Here is a 22,530-nt window from a genome sequence, read left to right on the forward strand (position 1 = left end):
TATATATATATATTATATATATAGGAATCTAGCCTATAATAACAAGAATGTTAGCAGTAGAACAGTTATTTGTTGTAGGAGCTGAATGATACAGGCAAATGCCGCGCTAACCACAAACGTCATAAAGGAGCTAACAGACCCATCTATAATGAGGCTACTGGTCGACACAACTGCTTGTCTGCGCTCTGTTCGTTTGTAAAGGAGTGATATGGCAACAAGCCTAGCTGGTCCTGGAAAAACGACCCTTTGGCCACCTCGTAGGCTTGATAGACTTTCAGTATCAAAAAGCTGTGTAGTAACCTAGGTCACTCGTTACGCGTACGGTGAAAACTCTACAGTCAAAAGATGAAGGTTTATCTAACAATCTATTTTTCTTCGAAAGTAAGCTAATGGAATCCTCGACATCACTGCACTGTGTTCTTAAGGATTAAGAGGCTCTTTTTAAATTTGGTGAGCTATTTCTGAGTAATACTTTTAATTGTAGAATTCTCGATGTATTCATATTCGATCTTGGTACCGGTAGGTAAACTTTTGAGCCACCCGTTTGCCAAGCATCGATCCAGGCTATCGTATTAGTCCTTCATACTATGTACTACATGTACGCTTTATTGCTATACAATCAGGCAACTCTTCATTTCAAGGTACGAATATCTGAAAACTGTTTGCGCCGAGAATAAAGTCCGTTTAGTGTATAGCTTCTAGTGTCTTTAGCGCTCTTTTTATACGTCGCGTATATATATATATATATATATATATATATATATACACACGTATAGAGTGAAGTCGTTATTCCTGGTTGGTATATCTAGCATAAGTGCTTCATTGCCTGCTACGTTTTAGTCGTATTGTCTAATTCTTGACCCCACCTCGTTGAAACTCGTAAGGATGACTGAACGTTAGTTCGACCGAAAGCGACGTGGTAGGTACGCTAGGCATATGAATTATTACTATTACTAAAAATAGTAATAAAAAATTTTTAACCGTTTTACCAAGAAAATATGCACATTGATAGATACAAAGAATACAATTGCATAAATCTAAATTGTGTTTGTATTAGAAGGTAAATTATTTTTCTATCGGTGGATTAAACTTATCTGCATAATTATAAACGGAATCTGCATAATTGTAATATTAGCTCTAAGTTATCTAGCCACTTACAGGCCAGTTGATATGATCATGAATGGAATTTCTGTTATCTTCTATAACTGTGCTTAGTGAAAGTCATGACACACATCAGCTGGATTTCAAACGCTACTTTACGTTCAGTGAGGCTCGGAAAAAAAAGACCAGATATTGTCCATTAGAGTAAAGAAATAAACTGCTCCTGGTTTATTTTATGCCTTTAACGGGTGCATCAGTTTGCTTCAAGGGACCTTTGATGGGCTGATCAATCGAAAACACGGCTGAATTGATGAACGTTGTAAGTAAAACTGAGCTTCTATACCAATGGACTCCGTATGGCTAATTGATGAAATGCTGAAACCATACTCGTTATCAAAGTTTACGTTTCTTTACCTAATCGTCAGTTGTATGCGGCGACCTTGATAAGAACCGAAGAAGAATAAACAGATTCGGGAAATAGTAAGTAACTATTAGCCACGTGTCTATTAAGGTTCGTATTTGGGAAGAACTTATATTTGAATCCTAAATATACTACATTGCACTTCCTATTGGTCGGTAAGAAGCTCTGCTTCATTCCTCTCTTAGAGAACCTTGACTCTGTGATAAGCAGGCCTAACGAGCTATCATTATTAAGTTATATGTTATGTAACGCAGCGGACTCGCGCTATGTCAAACTATCTTCAGCCATCGGTCCAGAAACCGAGCAAGAAATCCCTTACAAAACTAGAAAACAAAGAGTTAAGCTCACCTTATTTATTCGTGGGACATTTTCTATGTGTACAACATAGATTGCTCCTTACCTAAGAGAAAAACGTACCTATTATGAGCCAGGACCGCTCCAGTGAGGTAGCATTTAGTCCAAGGAACCTTGCTGGCAAAAAAGGTTACACCGTGCGCAAAGCTATTGCCTTGAACAATGAGTCGCAATGTTTACTTTTTTGGTTTTTTTTTATGCATACAGACCAGTAAGCCTATACATTTCTTTTTCCTTTGTTCGAAAATTGAACATCTCTTCTTTTATTGGCTTATCTTGCCGTATGTAAGCTATTTTTTTAATTTAGTACGAAAGAGCGTTGTAACGGTATTCAGCACTCTGCACCTTATTCCACGACGAACACCATTATAGCTAGTGATAACAGACGTAATTTACGTCGAGCGTAAATCAGCCGACGTCAGCACAAGTAAAGGCCACATATGTGAAAATAAAAATTTGCAATATAGTATCGTATAAATGATTGTCAATGTTGCAGTTCAGCAACGTAAAGGTAATAACAAAAAAAAAAAAACTTTTTAGAAGTAGTCTCACTGAAGATACAGATCTGAACAGAACCAAAGAGTGATTCTACTAATACGATAGGGATATGTTTGAGTTGTTTTCATAGGCGACCAGTAACGGTACCAGAGATGACTATTGCTGCTAAATGAATAAATAGCTACTTATAGAGGGCAAAAGACGGCGCCAAATTTGTGAGCATCACGATACAAGATGAGACGAGCAATAATAATAGCATAAGTCGATTATTATTGTCAACACGGTCTGCTGGCAAACGGACAAGATACTTTACATAGGTGCTTCAGGTCGACTATTATTCAGTTGAGTTGTGCTGATCAGGATCTCTAGATTCGACGGAAGTGGTTGAGCCTAGCTGAGGATTTTTCTACCCCATAGAAATCTAATCTGGTCGCACTTTGATTTTTTCGACAAATTTCACCGTTGTTGGCCTAATCGTTTGCGAGCCTTATTTGGTTTCATGATTGTAGGTCGTATCACAACATTAAATAGGTCACGGTACCGATTTTTGCCGTTTTTTTTTTTTTTTTTTTTGCTGATCCTTTGATGATGGTAAGTGGGAAGCGACTAATTCGGAAAAATCTGTTGATTCGCTACATGTTTTTCCCTCATCAACACCGTATTGACTGTGTAGGAATATATATATATATATATATACTGGATGATGGACTTAGCAAAAAAAAATATGCACTAGCCGTAAGAATCTAATCTTATTCGTCGTCAAAATTAAAACGATTAAACAATAAATAAAATTTTTGTTTTTTTAAGTGATAACTTTGCAGTTAGTTAGATAATAGGTAAGTCGCGTCTACCGATAATTTCTACTGGTTCTCTTATAGCTACTAAAGCTACTAGCAGTAGGGATAATACGATAATTATTATCTGTGTGGTTGTACATATGAAGTACACATGTCGTAATTATAAAGACAAGCAGTTATTTTTTTTTTTTTTTTGTTTGTAAACGTACATACAATGAACACCCGGATTTTTTTTAGCATATTCATAAACATTTAATTGTTCTCTTGTCATATTTTCGAGTATCTGCATTGCTCAGTCTTACGGCATATCGTTGTTTCATTTATTATTTCGTTATAGATGCTAACAAGATTTGGCTGCCGAAAAACACCGAAACATATCAGTTCGACGGTCTGTTATTTAGTAATAAACAAATTACATTTTCATTAATTAAACACCGCTGTATTTCGACGCCTGTGTAGATTTGCGGGAAGATTCAGCTTCAAAGACTCGTGTGAAAATCAGGCCGTAGGAGCTTGTGCAACAAAGCCTCCTAAACAACAGAACGCCAGTTGTCTGGATTGTATTTTCTGAATAGGTCTATTCAACAGGTCAAAGGCCACATTGAAGAAGAAGAAAGCACGCCACTTATGAAGGAAGAGCTTAACGTACGACGAGGCCGACACGTTCGGGTTCCCATATTTTGACAAACGATGTTTATTCCACTATTATTTTCAATACTTAATGACCGACTCTTTCCTTTTCCACAGTTTCTAACTGGCTAAAATAGAAATAAGAGATTTATCTATCTCTTCTATCTAGAGAAATATCTATTTTTGAAATGATTTTTCTCTTCGGTCGATTTTGCTCTTCCGATTGAAATTAACGTTACTGGCTACTAGCGTAATCCTTGCCTCGCTACGACATCCAACTTCCGCGTCAAAGGACATCTATATGAATAACGTCGTAACTTTGAAAGGAATTTGTTTTCCTTTCAATTATCGTACGCCTTTTTCGAAACAATCCAGTTACGCTTGTATCTGGAAAGATGGCGGCAAACGACAAAAAATTACTGGAAATCTTTTTTGTTTTGTTTGAAAAGCCCCGACTCTGGTCTATATAGCCAATCATAGAAACAGTTTTGACTAATTTCGTTTTCAATTTCCCACCGCTCCGAGGTAGCTGATCATCCGTGCTGATCTGAAATTCCCTCTTCTCAACGATTATTCATTTAGAATGTAGTGGCAAAAAGTGGTAACAGCGAAGGTAAGGCCTGAGAGGCAATCATATTGATTTACGAAGCAATATCACTTTTGCGAAGGTCGCTGAACCTGTCTCCAGCTTGGCTGAACATGGGGATGTTAATGTGACGACATTCTCGGGATAGGAGTACGTAAATTTATCTGATTTTAGAGATAACCGTGGAGTTTTTAAAAGCCCCATTAAGCGGTGTTTTCAAAAAACGCCTAGTTACTGTAAGATAAATGCGCACTGATCTATTATCCTATTGTATAATACCTGTTCCGTGGAAAAAATCAACGAAGCAGTATGATTTAAGTCAACCATATTTATGGCTAACCAGTCGGGAATATGCTTGCGAACTGATAGAAGAAGACATTTTGTTGCTGTTTTCAATAGCCGTTCGTGACAAGTCATCTACAGCTCAAATACTATTGGATTCTAGAGACATTGACCAATGTCTAATAGACGCGTTCAATAGAAAATCTAATAGAAATAGATCTAAAATAGGAACTCGTGGTGAAAACTCTATTCATCGTGTCAAATTCTCTTTTGAGTCGTATTTGAGTGCGTTTTGTGTGAATTTCTAATAGGTACCAATTGAAAAAACCTAAATAACTAATCTTTGTGGGAGAAAAATCCCCAATTCGTCTTTAGATTAAAAAAAAAAACAAAAGAAGTGAAATATGTGTGAGTATTTATTCCAGAAAAGTCCTTGATTCTCTGTGAAGTGCCAGCAACAAAGTCAACGTATCAGACGAACTATATAAAATCATCACGAGACGTTTATTAGATCATGATTTGGCTTTATACGAGCAACTATCTAGTGCAACAAAAAAAAAAAAACTTCTTTAGGCTTTATGGACGTCCCGGAGACAAAGTAAATGCACGATCGAAATATATATGTATATATATATATATATAAGAAACACGTGTAGCTATTTGTTATGAGAACGAATGATAAGAACCCTAAGCCTTGATGACTTCCTGGGAACAGAATCAATAGGTTAGCCAACTCCATTTATTAAAAGTCGACCGGATTTACGCAGGTCGCTTCGAGGTCAGTCGTCTACTGATCCTATTCGCCCGCTAATCAGGAGCAGTCGGCCAGCCGACACCGAAAAAGTCCCCTAACCACGATGCAGAAATGTATCAATATAATGAACGAGATGAATCTAAAGTTGCCTGCCGAACGTATAATAATAGGTTAGAAAAAGTTTATGGGTGCGTGATACAGGGCAATAGCAATGGAACAAGTGTTCGTTCATCTCACGATTGCCTTACGTGAGGTTGGCCGCCATATTAACGGATTGAACTGGTTGAACTAACAGCAACACAGGCGGAAGACAAAGCTCGCAGGTACCTCTGTCTATCACTATTAACTATGATCTGTACGTAACTGCAATATCCGAGACTACGCAATTACGTGTAGTTATGGCCGAAGCGATCACTGTAGTGGTAACAACAAAAGCATTAGTAGAGTAAACAGGGTCGGTAGGCTGACATGCAAATAAGTAAGGTGAAATAAGTAAGCGATGAATCGAGCGTGTGTCGATCATGGCAACGATCACCTGTTTAAAAAATTATTGTCATTATTATCTGTACAAAATTTACTGATCCAATTGCAGCCCTAATGGTTTGTTAGTCAAAGCCAACAGGGTTCGCGTAGGGCTTCCAGTAACAGTAACAACAACAAATCATCAATAATGATACGCTCGACAGAAGCATCAGGAATGGCCTATACGAGATAATATAAATCACGACAGACGCTTGCAACGCGTACAAAAACTGTTCTAAAGCAAAGCAACGCAGCTCGTGTATTTGTCAACAAAACGAAGACCCATAGATCGAGGCTTTTGGTTATCCTCCAAACGAATTATTATTAGTTGGCAGTGTTACTAAAAATGGCTGCAGTTTAGGTTGACTGGACATCGAAAAACAACGACAACAATAACAGCAGTCCTAGTAGGGCGGCAGCGGGGGTGGCAACAAGACCAGGCTCGGTGGCAAAGATGCCAACACTTACCAAAGTATCGAGTGCATGTTTGTAACTATTTTTGGTTTCTTCTATCTGGCCGTTTTGTTCTTTGTTCCGTGCGCACCATTACATATACAAACACTCACATACCGCAGCTACGATCGAATACGATCAGCATCTATCGATTGTCCTTTAATCTGTGTGACTTATCTTGTTTTTCTCTCTTCGTTGTTCCTCGTGGCATCGCCGCTGTTGTAGCCCGGAGCTAGTGAACGTGGCCCGACGCGAGCACAATCATGCAAAATAGATTTCTCTAAACTGGCCGTTGCTGCTGCTGTCGCTGTTGATGCTGCGGTTCAGCGGAGCGTCCCCGTGAGGACTTCCGGCCTCAGTGGTTAGCGTCGGCGGTTGGCAACGAACGAGCGGTCATCGAATGAACGAATACTGGACCAAGGAAGTACCAAAGGCGCTCGGCAAATATCGGCGGCGTCGACGGCGACGACGTTGGACGATGGTCAAATGGTCAGTCATTTGCTTTGCGCTCTGACGGACAGAGACATACAGACGGGCACCAAACTTTCGTTTTCTTTCGCCCGCGGTAACGGCTGAAGCAGAACTGTTTCATTGGCGAAATGAAATATGTGTGCGTAGGCGGCTCTTCTCTCGCTTGCTTATTGTTCGCATCGTTTTTTTTTTCCACTAAAGCCGTTACTGCTGAAGCTCATGATCGGCAACTTGTCAGCCGAGGGAAACTGAAACGCCTTCAAGAAAGAGTCGTCAATTATTACGACGCATCACGTAGTTATAGCAGAGGTACTTGGGTGAACGCGCGAATTAACGGTAGAGTTGGACAGCCAAGATGAAGTGTTATGGACACGAAAACATATCAGCAGAAGTAACGATAAATTCTGCATCTAATTGAAAAGAACGAACGTGACTTTATTCGTGACGTTTTCTGCAGCTGAATCTCTCTTAGTTCATTTCACTTATGCTTATACATAACTCATATGGAACATTGAACATTTACCGATTGATTAGAACGCCGGCAGTGACTACCTGGGTGCGTGAAAGGTTTTGAGACTAACCGGTGCTTTTGGTAGGTGGTTAGGGAAAGTCGTCGATTGTGAGAGATACGATCTGCTAATGAGATGAATTCGATTACATGACTATGGAAAACGCCAAAAATAGCTCTAATCAGCCTGCTGCAGTCGAGCTAAGCAAGTGCGTATCGTTTATATAGAAGTCCTTAAAACCAGCGGGCAATATAGCCATAGTAACGGTTTAGAAGGTGTTACTGATTCCCAACGTTATTTTGCCAAACACCCATCTAAATTTAAATTTAAAATATAATTGAAAATTCTCTCCTAGAGAGTTCACTTTCTATAGTCAGGAAAAAAAAAAGAAACTATTTTCTAACAACTACCGTAATGGAGTCGTGATCATCTGCGCTGTAAACAGAAAAATCAGTAACGACATGTCTGATAGAGCACTTCGGTTTCGTCAGACCTCTTTTTGCGAGTGGCAGGTACTTACAATAATCTGCATTTTGACAAGCGAGTGCAACTTCGAACGACTAAGGTAGCTTCGAGCGGGCAGATTTTCGGTCAAACTAAATTGCTGAGATAAAACGCCAGGAAAACACGCACTGGAATGGAAATATTAGTTGACAACCAGCCAGTGTCATCGTAAAATTTTAGAAGCTTCTCACGCTTTGTGATAGAACCCATTTCGGACAGAATAACCAAGTGAAGGAAAGGCAGCATCAAAGCGGTAAACGATTGTTGCAAAAGGAGTGTAACGCTCAAAAATTAAGGTGACCAGATTTTTTCAGATTAAAAACTCACAGTTAGGTCCTACTGTTTGTCCACCCATTGAAAAACGGAAAGCTGCCACGAAAGCGGCGAATTGACCACTGATTTTTCGGTGTCGCAACTATATATAGAATAACGACCTCGTAAAAGGTATCCGCGGCGATGGGCATTAAATGTTCCTACTCCACCCTGTCTCCCATCTGGGGCGGACTGATGCGGCAGCCGCAGTAGTACAATACGTTATCTAAAATAAAAAATAAGCTGTAGCCACGATCGCAAAGCAGGTGTAAAGGTAAATGATACCTTGTTACAATGTTATCTTGCCTCCGATGATATGTCGTTCTGCCCTGAGTTGCTCTAAGGGCTCTTTTCACCTGTTGCATCCTCCGAACGTCAATTCGATCTACTCTGTTTAAGCTAGGTCACAACGCTTAACGTTGTGCACGCTTAACGACATAGCTTAATAGACAAATCATTATAAACATGTTACGTGAAAGTTGGCGTAGGTCACGAACTGTTCGCAGACATAAGTTAGGCGTAAGCTTTGGTGCGGACAGCAGAGAAACTTAAACGATTTTCGAATCGTCGAAACTTATATTGTTTATTTATATAAAAATTAAACTGCGATGTATGCTAATGTAGTACATCTGGCAGTAGTTACTCAGCCACAAATATGGCTACAGGCCAAAAATGTGATCGAGCATCTCGTTCAGAATGGTAACGCGCGTCCGTTCATGTAGGAGACTGCTTCGAAGATTTGATCATCTTCGATTGACTACAAATGTGAGAAATACACTTTTATTAATGGGTGTCCCTCTCGTCAAATACTCTACATTTGCAGCCATTGTAAGATACAATGCAACCTCATCGGTCACATATGAGCTGTTTACGGTCCATTCTGTTTAGCTGGAGGCACCTGTAGCATAGTATTTGTCGTATAGGCGGCTATGGATAGTTCACATTGACTGCCATTCCAAAAACGTATAGTGTCTATTATCTACAAAAAATTTTACTTTATCCGCATAATATTATATTCGATATACATAATCTTTATTGCTAGCAAAGTTCCAGAACCTATCAGTTCGTTTGTGCTTGTTGTTGTCCCAAAGTTTGTCCCATCAATGTTTAATCCCTAACAGAAAACCATTGTTAGGCTGTAATGGAGTACGGAGGACATGTAAGGATGGCTGTAATTAACTGCGAATACAAACGCCGCAACTCCACTTCTTACCACTGTGTTGGCTAGCCGACCCTATACTATCAATAACAATACACACAATGGCGAATTTACTTCGCCTATTTAGCTCTAGGGGGTTGATCGAGTAAAGGCCGAACGTTTATATTACGCTGCACTCGGCCGCCAACACCGAGCCGAAAAAACTCCGTTTTCCAAAGGATGTGACCATTTAAGCTGTACGTCCGTATCCCGCTAAATTACTACCCCTATAAGATGTTCAGCAACTAGGTAGGTGCGTACAAGGGAACGGATTTGGCCACTAGTACCAAGGATACGTGAGGTGGTCCGGATTCGAATCCAAGCAGGCGTTTCCTGCAAGCCACTTTTTTGACCGGGATGATGTCCTAAACAAAATATATATGGAAATTAAGTAACAAAACACGTGCGTCGTCCTGATCGTTTCGTTCCATTTGGTGGCGAACGGATACCACTTGCATTGTTATTAAGATGAAAATCAATAACATTGCTTCCATTAATAATGAATCTGCTAGGAAGTCCATTAGCACGTCGGGGAAAGCCTTGCCACTTCCCGCTGGGTCGCAATTGTTACCTAAATGGATAAGCTTACAGCGGGTAGCTTAATTAAACAAAACAAAAAGTTCATGCTTCCAATAGCTTTTAACAAATGTTCCACAAATGCTTAACGGAATAAAGCAAGTACAGCCCTCCGGAGCTAACTGAAGATAATAAGCAGACTACGTTACATTCGCAGATCGGATGGGGGTATCGATTTCCGACGAGCCCATAATGCTGTTACACCTTTGATAGCTATTGCTACTGCTATCCAGACGCAAGATGGCCAGAACGGACGTCCGGGCATATGTGTCAGTTTTAGTGCTTTGCTACTGCAAATATATACAGAGTATTACGTATATTAAAACGGGGAAAATCGTTCACAATCAAAACGATTAAATTAGCAAGCGTCTCCACAGCTTTGCGTTAGACGCAGGAAACTATACGCGTCTCGTAATACTAGAATGGTAAGCTCTTTGAAATGGGCTTTGAGCGGGTGGAGATTTACATAAGTTCAATTATAAATTACATGTGTAAGTTAATCACAGTACGAGACAAGTGCATTTGATAAGCCCTAGACATGGCTGTACCAATTGGTCGGATAAGGCAGAGTGGCTGTCTTATGGCATCAATTATTTCCCCAGAATAACCAGACTGTTATATATTTCACGCAGATGAAAGATACAATATTAAAGCATTTGCTGCATAATAGTCGTAATTTAACATCCTATTATATTTAGCGAGCATAACTTTTTCGGCCAATATTCACAGATTACACGACGTAATTACTAAATTCCTCCATTTTCTTGGGCGGGAATATCGCCATCCGTTTGAAAAGCGCCGAACATCGTCACCCCAACCCATGCGGCGTCGCCAAAAAAAAACCACCTTCTCCCCATTGTGCGGTACCGGTCGGCGACGAAAAGGCCATTGTCGTCAATAGCAATATCGATAGCGTCAACTACTGTATAACGGTAGGATGATTCGCCAAAAGAGGAAAGATATCGTAACGGATATGCCTATATGACTGGATAGACTTGAGCCACTTCTTTCTGTCGGAATTTTTGACCGAAGTCAGTTAAGAGACCATATCTGCTGAGAGTATTTCGGCTGACCAAAAACGTTCGCGACCCTAATGATAATTAAATTAGTGGTTCATTCTAGCGTCGTCTGGTAAAAGGACGAACTGTGTGGGTGACGCACGTAGCGCCAAGATATAGTTGGCCAAGAAGGACTAAAACGTTTAATTTCGAACGTCAACTATTTGTCTGTATGCGTAACATACCGCAAACTTGTGATAATCTGCTCCATGGAGAACATGCCACAATGTTATACATATGTTACACAAGCGAAGCTTAAATAAAGTGGAGCAGAATCCAGGTACTGGACCGGATAACTGCATAGATGAGATTTTTCTTCCTGGACGCGGTATGGTAAATGGCTGAACGATTCTCTTCGAGTGTCCTTATGGGTAAATTGTATACCATTAGCTAATTGAGTCAGTGCTACACGCTTAGGCGTTGATCACGTTTGCACGCAGGCCGTGCATAGACTGGCTGTGACTTTATTACGGATAGTAAGAACGGACCTAGCACAATAGGCCCAGAAGCAAAATGCAACCCTTTTCTTTGTGCTAGATGTAAGGTTGACTTGATTTCAGTACAATCTTATAATAGTTAGTTAGTAGCGAATTAGATTACAAAGAAGTCCAACGCTCGACCAGATCTACTTTGGTGCTATTATTGACCAAACTTATCGTGTTCTTTATTTTGTTCATCTTAAGAAATCTCGTTTTGTGAAATGGGCTTGATTTAGGTACTGAGTAGCCGGATAACAATGTATTTACTCTAGTTACCTCAGATGCAGAATCATAAAGGTAAATACATCTATTTCAATTTAATTGGCTGATTCTCTAGAAAAAAACACCGACGGAAATACTCGAGCTATTTGGACCCCGAAATACGTAAATAAATACCTTTACTCTAGGCATTTGAGACGAACATTTGTTGGCTTGTCGCTGTGACACTTTTTTCAAATAACAAAATATAGAACTGGCCTGATAACTGGAAATTTCCGAGATTAAACTTACCGCTAATTTTTCTTTTTTCGTTTATACAATATTTTTGTAAAAATGATTTTCATATGGCTTGAACGGTCGATGCATATATTCTAACTAGACGAATATAGCTTTAACTAAAAAAAAAAAAAAAAATATATATATATATATATATATATATATATGTGTGTGTGTGTGTGTGTATGTATAAATTTGAATTATTTCGCAACATTTCCAAGCTTTCAAATGGTATCAATGCTTGCGTGCAACTAAAAAACATTGCCCTCTTTCAGTAGCCATTTGACGGATTTATCAACGACTGCGAACAGACAACCTCGGTAGATCTACCACAATGGTACACGAACACATCGATCAGCCCAGAAATGAATAGCTTTGTTTGTAAGGAGTAAATCTTGCAAATACCGTTTTGAGCCGTCGACACCCTCGAACAGCCCTAACAACAACGATCCTTATCATCGCTGCTGACGAACTACTACATCAACTTCGAGGTGTGACAAGCAATGACCTTCTTAAAGTCGTCAGCTGAAACTATTGTCTATATCCATTCGTGAATCGATCGAAAAAAGAATGTTAGACGCCACAGACAGCGCGTGTCCTAGTAGCTAGAGCAAAAAAAAAAAGCCTGATAAATCAATACACCTAAATGAACGGCCACGGACGGTTTCGTCTTTTTTTTATTGCCTTCAGCCGCATGGATGAGCCTGTACCACCGCTCAGTAAGAACACAAACTTTCCCTTTGGCACATCGAACAGAAAAAGGGATTTATTGTTTAAACCGATAAGCACACTGTTATTAAGATAAGAGGGAGAAAAAAAAAAAACAAAAGACATTGGAATGAATGAACGATTCTCTTTTCTATGTATAGTTAACTCGTGAATCGATTAAGTGGAGCTGACTATCAGGGAATCCATTTCCATAAATGTGTATTTTTTTCATTGACATTAACAAACTATTGGGTGCAATATGTGAGACTTTATCAGGAAGTGTGCTTTCATGTTTGCTCGTATCAAAAGGTCTATCTGTTTTTATTCAATTTACACAACGCTTATCGCCGCTTGATAATGAGATATTAGCTAGATCGTGTTGCGTATGTCTCGATTATAAAAACACATGTCGCGATCTATTCAAACTATCAGAATCGTCTATGAAAAACTCGTGTCACACTTTCATTGCGTCATACATCTTCCTTTGTAAGGGACACACAGGAACACAAGGTGTGGCCCACCATCAATCGGATTGAAAATGTCAGTAAAACACTCGCCGAACAACACGAAGCAAGTGACAACAGGACCCGTTAAGTCACGGACGGCGGAGCCGTGACATATCGACAGGTTGGCTTGGAGAAAATATCTTTCGTTTGAGAAGCTTAGATTATTTAGAAATATCATTAATTGGTGTCCAGCAGCTTTACTATGAAGTTCTACGCCGTTTCTTTCTCTACGGTTGTCTTTCGTTTAGCCTTCACGTGGACGCATTATATTCCCCCTCTTAAATTCTACAAAGTCTATTATAGTAACTTCTTTCAATAGAATCATTCTAGGTTATTTGGAAGTCGCTGTACCCCTGCTGTGGCCATTTATTTTCCATAAATACATGCAACAACGCATGAACTCAACTACGACCTTACATTTGACCCATTTATACCTAGACGTCTGGGCTGCAGGTTTTATCTAAGATATAGCCAATATAGAGGGGGTGTAAAGTAGACTCTGCTATGGCTTGTTCGCGTGTATAAGCTTTCTTACAGCTAGAAGCTCGTTGAAATTTGCTTTTTTGTCTGCGCTGCATCCGCCGCCATTATTACTGCCATCCAGGGTTCAAAATTCTTAGCCTGGGCCTCAATTCCTCCCACCGCCACCCTCCTATTCTCTCGAGAGTTTTGCGCTTTGCGAGCCTATCTTACATTCATCGGACAGATTTCGAGGTAGATTGCGTTTGGGATAAGTCTACACTTACATATGCAACAGATGCAATGAAAACGGCCTTAAGGCCAATCTACTTAGATGCGTTCTCCTCTGCCTACAAGATTTGTTCGAATAGATACGACGACGCGGTAGCAATGTGCACGCCCTTGGCTCGTGTTCAGTCAGCAGCGACTCCGATTGCTGGGTATCTCTAGCTACAAGCGCATCGTAGCGAATAACTATAACAGTATGTATTATTTACATAGAATGAAGCTGAGCTAAGTTTTGCCCCGCAACCCCTAACGCTGTTCTTTTTTCAAACGCATTTCTTTCGCTAGTTATTGCAGACACACTGTTCAGCTGCGCTCGCCAGCAGTTTATTGCATTCTAATCTGTACGTAGATAGGTGATTACTTGATTTGTATGTACAAATCCACAATTGTATTCTGCCGCTGGCCGATTGCTCCATAGAATTTTCTTTTTCTCGAAGTTGGACGTGCCATGCGAACGAATAAGCTAAAGTAATGTAATACATATAACGTACGGCAGCTTTGTGCTGTCTCTTTCGGCCGCTGATATTGTTGTTTGATAATATACAGCTTCTATAATAATTAACTGCTAATGTTGGCTCAATGACGTTCGCGAAATAGAACCCCTTTATGATTCACACAATTTGTCTGAATCGGCGCAGTTTAATTGTTTTTTTGTTCAGTGTTTTCTTTGTGAACTTATCTGATTTAAGTTTATTTGCTTATTTAACGTAACTTGTGCAATCACGTCCTGAAACCGTTCTCACAAAAGCGTCAAAACAAAAACTGATTGCGCCCTATAGGATAAGACCCAAGTTATTTAATCGTTGTTCTAAAGTCGAGTCTTCTGTCAACGATGGCCATAGTTGATGGCACGTCCATCGCTCTACAACGGCCACTTTGTTGGTTATTGTTCAACCAACTGCCTGAAGCTACGAATAAAGAAAGCTTTTTCTGACTTCGACCGCATAATGAGGTTAATTTTGCCATCAGACTCCTTCCTGCCCGACGCTTTCGACATTTATGGCCAATATTTAATGGCAATATTTAATTATTATCGGATCGTTTAGTTTTATGGAACTACTAAAACGTCGTGAACAATGTAATCTAATTCTATCCGATACCGATTCGTGTCTCCACCGCTCAGTGAACGGGATTTAATTAAATATGACCTTTACTACTGGAATTTGGCCGGTTTAGCCCTTTTTAGATTGACACCTTAACATCTGTATTCCCCGAGCGGCTTAAGACGTTGCAGTTAGTTGCGATGTCACGAAAGCTCGTTCCATATCACAAAAATTCAATTTAGGTTAGAGCATTTTTAAATCTATATGTTATTATAATTTGTTTATTTTCAATTCTGTAGGCTATCCCTGTTCTGTGAATAAGTCCTCGGAATCACCCGTTTAAGATAGCATGAAGGACTGTCCCCTCTAATGGGGCGGCTCTGAGTTTTTTCTCAATAGACCCATCACGCAAAGGGTAACACTTTCCGTATGTTCATGATCAGTACGGCTACGCACATCGATAGGTGCGCGTCAACTGCCCAGACTATGCCAACCCAAATGTCAACCCAAACCTAGCATTTCGCCGTCCGCTTGCTGTTGTCGTTACTATATATCGTTAGTGTTTCTATAAAATATAAAAAAGGTCACTGCTCTCTGCCGCTAACAAATCGCACCCACTACAACCATTATAAATGAAGTTATTATTATCTTTATTTTTATAACAGCTGCTGCCACGGGGCATTGTAAGACCATGATCTTCGAGATCAGTCGAGATTACGCCCTATTGTTACGGCCGCGGCAAATTAATCAGAATCCATTGATGATATCCATTGCATTAACTATAGTTTCTTTTTATGAATGCACCCCCCAGTGCATCACAGCTAACTTCTACAACAACCATGTGGGCATTAGTCGATGCAGCCACTGTATCAACAATAGTCTTAACATTAGCAGTAGTGATGGCGGCAATGACGCTGAGGCTTTTACGCCATTGGCACGGAAAGCAAACTGTCTGCAGTGCGAAATGTGACAGACAGAAATACGCACCGGCACTTCGGCAAACAGCCACTTAGTCTTCCCTGTTTTTCATCGTCAAAATTATTGCGGTGGTCTGACAGAATCAGGCTAGGGTTGCCAAGAGAGATTCGCTTGGTCAAGAACCCATACGGTGACTCGTTTTTTTTTTGTTGGTGCTGTCTCATTGTTGGCACAGGGGGCCCGGGGACCATGAACGATGGCCAACGGTCGCCGGTGATGATCGGTGACGGAGAATCGTTAGTGACTCAAATCCAACGATCAGTGATGAGCGTACAAGAAACTCACGCGATCTTACCGTGGGAATTTACTGCGGTCGGCGTTGTCGATGGTGACCAAAGTAACGACTGTCCAATATAGCCTGATCACTCGAATGGTGCCAGTGCATAGATCCATTTAGCTAAATGGGACCGAACAGTTGATCTGCGATTTAAATGATGAATTTGATTTGTGTACAGCGAAAATGGTGGACGAATTTAACTCACGGCTTGTCGCTTAGCTCACATTGGTCTCATTGTAAAATGTTTATACTACTGCCGGCGCTAACGTCAACACCTATACGTCCCGACAAACTCATCGAAAGCTGCCCTATTTTCATCAGTTTAATAAACAAAATGAACTTCATGTATATGAAATGTTCATACATACAATTTTACGTATATTCAAGTACATCGTCGCGCCTCAGATAGGCACTGCTAACAATTTTAAATGGAAAAACTTATGTTTGCAGGCTTTGGCTGATAATAGCCCACTGTCGAACACGATGTATATTGAATATCTTGCTACGATCGTGGCCAAGACCCATTGGCTTTACACCCGTACAATAACTTTAATAGATTTCGAAAATTCAGAACCCCGCTAATCAGGGACGCATGGGGTATCAGGCAATACATTCGTCAACTTGATCCCCATCTTTAAACTGCAGGTCGTATCACTACTCAATCATGTCGTCAAGGTAAGTTAACTAAATCCAAAATGTTCAGTGCTCTTATTTTCTTTTATTAACAAAACATAATATGGTTTTTGGATTCAATGTCTATCCTATCGAATGCAGCTATCTACATTCAGAAGATGTTGGCGGATTTGGACAGAATCTGCCAACCGCATACAATGATAATTATGGATAAGCCATGAAAAAAGGCCCTGTTCTGTTGGTTATTCCGTTATTTACTCGTATCGAAACGTGGCTCTACTCATGAAAACCGTTCGAAACCTTTCTCGTAGAACTGCTGTCAATCATGGCGGCAAATGCTCTGTGTATTTGTGTACATACTCTGGGCATAACTATCATCTGAGGGTATTATCCGGCCGGCTACGCAACGATAACGCACCCCATTTGCAGGACAGCTACGAAAGGTTTTCGTCGTCGTTTAGTAGGTGAAATCGTCTATTTATACCGGACCTGTATTTAATCGGCCGTTAACCATAAGCAAAAAATGGGCTAAAATCTCACTGAATTTATTTGCGAAGAGCGAGGTACGAGTGAAGATCGCTCTTCTTTTGACCAAGGAGTGATCCACATTTACAAGCCCGTAATTGATTATCTCACGATATTTATCATGCTGTTTTGTCCCCATTCCATAATAAGACATTTAAACATTTTTTTTTCAATACGTGTGACAGCTGATTTTGTCTTTCATGCTTTTCATCAATTGCTACCTCATTATTTACTATTCGTATTTTTCCGACTTTGCTTTTGATATAACGGGCATTAAAAGCACGAATTCATGCAAATGGCTACCCATAAACAAGCAGCACAATCTATTAAAGGCCTTTTGCACTATACAACGCTGGGCTGTAAGGGGATGGGACCTGAAGTGGCCATGGATACGGGAATTGACAATGCTTAAAGCCATCGCTGTTGCGCACTAAGAACTTCAGGTGTGCAGATTTCTTCTACGTCTCTCCTGCGCCGCGAAGACGACGGTGATAATGATAATAACGATACTCTTCTACGAACATTTCTATTTGTCGTTTCCGAAGGACTCCAAGGAACAGCTAGTGAAGAACAGTTGTCTGACAAGAAATAATGGTGATTCAGGCAAAGCTTGTTATACTTCACGCGGTCCTATAGACAAGCAGGTGGTGGCCGAAAAGCCCACAGGCAATGTCAGTCGATGTTGATAAGAGTTTAGACGTAAGAGAATTTACCGCGTTCAAAAATTAAAAGAAAAACAAGAAAAAAGCCACTCTGTCCCCGCGCATTGTTGACGCCGTTCTGCATGAGGGGCTCGGCATCCTTCTGGGGATGATCCGAGGCATCGCAGTAGCTGACCGTCACGACCGTACAATGCATGCGCAAAAATTAGATTGAGGGGGAAGATGGAACGCATCAGTAGTCTGCGCTTGAAAACACCATGCGAACGTTAACAGTAAATACACTGACTGCAACTGCGCTATAGTTAAACTTCCCGGTGCAAGCATAACTACTGTCAGGCTGGAGGCAGATATGAGAATTTAACGTAAAGTTATACATTTTTAGTGTCTGTTCAACAAGCAATCTCCAAGGCTTTTTTCTCCCTATAGCGAGCCAACGTACGCCTTTGTACCGCTCTTTTGACTCATGTAATTCTTTTAACTTCGGATCTACACATGGTCTGATCTGATATGACATCAACCGAGCTGCTAAGTCTGGGCCGAAAGATTTCAATCTCGCTTGCCGATCTAAACACACCGTAGAATATAGCACTTCCTGTAAGTTCAGTGACTGGTCGTTCTGTTCACTTCGTCTTAGTTTACACGTTTCTCCGATCATGGCGGTTCTTCATTCAGAGAAACGAATTAAAACAGATAAGCTTCGGGACATCATATTGATTGAAATATAGAGCAAACATTTTTAGTTTGAACAGGTAGTGCAAGTGATAATTCAAAAATCATCTATGTATGAACAATATTCGGGCACTTGGAAAGAAAGGTGTTGTCAAAAATATATTCAGGTGTATCTCATGATGCCTAGTCTTTGCCGCTGTAAAGGAAGCAGTTAGAACGAAACAGCTGCAGGATTACTGGTCAATTTTCTGAAATTGTTGCAAAAATTGTAAATATTTTTTTACGCATATATTTTCCCCATAGATAAATTTAATTTGGCTAAAGACATACGTCCGTTTTGCTAGTCGTTTATGTCTCTATGAAGCGAACACTCGTATTTACCGCAAGTACAGATAATGAGAACATTTTCTCACGGGTAACAAACAGAAATCGTTCGTTAGGGTCTCTATAAAAAAAAAAGAACGAACACTTTGCAGCAACAAGTTATGTCAAGTAACCCGTTTAAAATCCGTGAGGTATCGCCGTAGGGGTAGTGGATGATAACAGAGTGCTCACCGAGACGTTTCGTGTGCAATTGACCTTTGAAAAAACTTAATTTAGTACAACAGATTTTAGCTGAGAGCAGGATGTAACTTGGAGCCCATATGGTTGCCTGACATTTAAGAAGCCAACTTAAAATTAAATAAATCGATTAAGCGCATACATTCGCCAGAACGACCTTGCTCCTTTTTTTATTCGATACCACGGCTGTAAAAAAAAAAGAGTCGATTTTGAGATCTTATGTTTAACTAAGAGATTAACCGGGCAGAGCTTCAGGTTAATTAATTATCGATGTTCGAAAAATGGGCATCATTGTCGATGCTGGCTGATCAACCCAATGGAATATAAAAAGCCGAAGAAAGCTTTCGTTGTTTTCCAACCGCCAATGCTCGTCTGATGTTAGATGATTTAAGGTGCCTGTGTCTAATGGGAGCTAGATTAGAAGTTTAATGTGTGTTGGCCGTCTACAGTCGAGCGTGTGCAGAAGTGAGATGAGATGTTAGCTCTAAAACGACTACTGGCCCCTTTCTATTTCATACGCACGTCTACTTCCGGGGCGTTGCGCTGCGCTCGTTGCCCATAATTGTCACCTTCTAAACGACAAAAGCAAAAGGCGCGTGCAGAAGACCATCGTCCCGAAGGCGCTGCTCGAGAGCTGAGATTAGCTGAACCCGTCGCAAGGCACCCGCCGAAGCGTGAGCAGTTAGCTGTTGGAAGCCATTGGAAAGAAATTCTTGGCTGCCGGTTAAATCGTGGCAACTTCTCAGCCCAAGCCCTTTGTTTGTATGCGGTTGGAAGTACTCGAAATAATCTATGTACACGTAGCTTCCATGCTGGCCATCGTTTATCAAAAATATTATACACTGGGTGCTTTCACATACGGCCACACGGTCTGAATCAACGTTCCCGGTAACTCTTTTTTGGCGACTCAGTAAAGGGTTTCTTGGGTAGTTGTTTTTGATGCCACTGTTGTATTTGGCAAACGCACATATTCGTTTGTTTTTATTATCCGATTGTTTCTGCAGATTAAATGAGTCGCGTTCAGGTCAACTCAGTTTAGATGCCAGCATCAGCGGGATCTAAGGGAGTGATGCAGTGATAACCTCCGTCGTTGAAACACCCGAAGCACATCATCGGCTATATGGACACGTGGTCGGTAAGACCCTGACTTCAAACATACACATTCGGGTGGACAAAAGACCCACCTAACTATCAGTAGTGGACTCATTAAGTGCTTTGGGTTTTGCCTAAGCAGAAATTGCCGTTAGGGCACATTACATAAGGTGGTCGCTCCTACCTCTCAGCACATCCAACACTACATCTATTTCTAGCGTTTAACACATACACCACATGTATACCGAAATAAGTAGGGTGACGCGTCATCATAAAAACACCGATGCCTAGTAAGGGCGCCAATGCGAAGCTCATCGCTATCAGTGTTCTCTGCCTGTTCCAGCGAATTTACCGAACAAGCTGCCGATGTAGCGAATGAAATACTGCCAATAGTGAGTCGCACAATAACAACAATAATGACAACGGCACTAACTAGTACTACAGCCCATATGATCATACAGACGCAAGTCAGCGCAAATGTCGTTGCTGCGACCGGCAATTACGATAATACAGCAACAGGAAAACGTGGCAGGGGCCAAGGAGAAAGCTTACAGGAGTAAAAGGAGGACCTGCTGACGTGTCAGCGCGATCGGGTTTGACAAAGTTACTCTGTCTTCCTGTGCGTCTCCTACTACGTCTGACTGTTCATGTGCTGCTTTTGCCGGCGTTCAGCGCTTGTCTGCTTATCTGTTTGGTCGTCCCAATAACGACGGTAGCCTGCTCGATGTTGTCCATTTCCCGACATTCGGTTACATAGACAGCAGTCTTAGCCACTGATATATACTATACTAAGCCCTTGATAGGCGATTTCAGTCTGAGCAGACCGGGCAACGGGTTGTCCATCGACATGTCAGCCAGTCGGCCGATTCTCGAACTGCACACCAAAGACGATATGCGGCACGACAGATAAAACAGTAGGGGAACAAGTGAAGTTTTCTTATTGTTATCGTTGTTGTAGCAGTGGCAACGCAGACTACCTATTCTTAGAGTAGTTTATTTACTGGCGAACACACGAGCCGTAGCGCTGCATTCATCGATGTATGTTCCACGATTACTCCAGTCTCGGTGGTTCTCTGCTGCCTCGTGCCATACCGTCAGTGTTTCGTTGACAAACGGAGAGAAGACCCACTCTAGCGGCGACGGTGATGGCAGTTACAACAGGAGAACGGCAGCAAACGGAGCGATGATAACAAAAAAAAACGATGACATCGACAGAAGAGCGTCGATACCGCGACGCTCATAGACAGTGGGGGCACGCATTGAAGCAGGCGGACGTAAGCACACGCAAACGCGCGGACAATTTTCGTTCAACGATTGGAATGGCGATTTCCAGGCTGCTAGCTATTTGGTCGACGTTTCGCAGTCTGAATGCCGGCCTTCGGCCGCGTACCAGTCCACTGGTTCGCTTGTCTATTAATGATGATAACAGCGCTACGAGTGTTGTTATACCAAGGAAGTTAATAAAAAGAGCCCTGCATGTATTTTTCTTGTTCCAACTTCGCTTTCCATTAGACGAATTATTTGTAAGACTCTGGCCATACACGAGGTGGTACCGAGCTTAATTTTACCTTACCTGCGCTGTACTATTTGAGCTATTGGACATCGCATTATAATTACACATTGACCTGATGTGGCAGTGATAGAAGATTTTCCGTTACAAAATGGCGACATTAAATGCGACACGCTTCAATCGGAGTTTTCTTTGGAGAAAAAATTAAGGAGTATGACGCAGACGAAGATGTAACTTGCTGATTCTCGTTCTGCTATTGCACCCTATTATATAGAAAAACCAATATACAATGAATAATTGCTCTTGTCCCAAATCTGTGTAGAAGGGTCTGTTTGAGGCCGCGTAAATCCAGTGGTAGTTTTATTAATCGGAACGATATATATTGCTGCTCGCGGGCTGAGGAGAACGTCCTCCTGAAAGAATGTGTCATACGAAAGATAATGCTTATACACAAATACGTCACATTTAACTGCTATAAACAAAGATTTTCGTCGATCATATATTACCGGTGCAGCAACAAGGCCAAGTAGCATACATAAATGAGCACCAACTCCGGTGTCCTCCTTTGACAAGCCAACAAATGTGACCGGGCTAGCGCAGACAATTTTACGCCTTTCAC

At 41.0% G+C, this 22,530-nt stretch overlaps 1 protein-coding gene and 1 long non-coding RNA gene across 4 annotated transcripts in view; one reads left to right on the top strand and one right to left on the bottom strand.

Moving 5' to 3' along the window:
* The window catches only part of LOC111252799 (uncharacterized), a 94,540-nt gene that overhangs the window by 54,179 nt on the left and 17,831 nt on the right, over window positions 1–22,530 (bottom strand). The window lies entirely within an intron of this gene.
* Window positions 90–12,847, top strand: LOC147754901 (uncharacterized). Its single transcript, XR_015329845.1, has 2 exons — window positions 90–450; window positions 12,279–12,847. It is a non-coding gene; the product is annotated as an uncharacterized LOC147754901 (long non-coding RNA).

Source organism: Varroa destructor, unplaced genomic scaffold (genome assembly GCF_002443255.2).
Source record: "Varroa destructor unplaced genomic scaffold, Vdes_3.0 BEIS01000006.1, whole genome shotgun sequence".
Classification (NCBI taxonomy): domain Eukaryota; kingdom Metazoa; phylum Arthropoda; class Arachnida; order Mesostigmata; family Varroidae; genus Varroa; species Varroa destructor.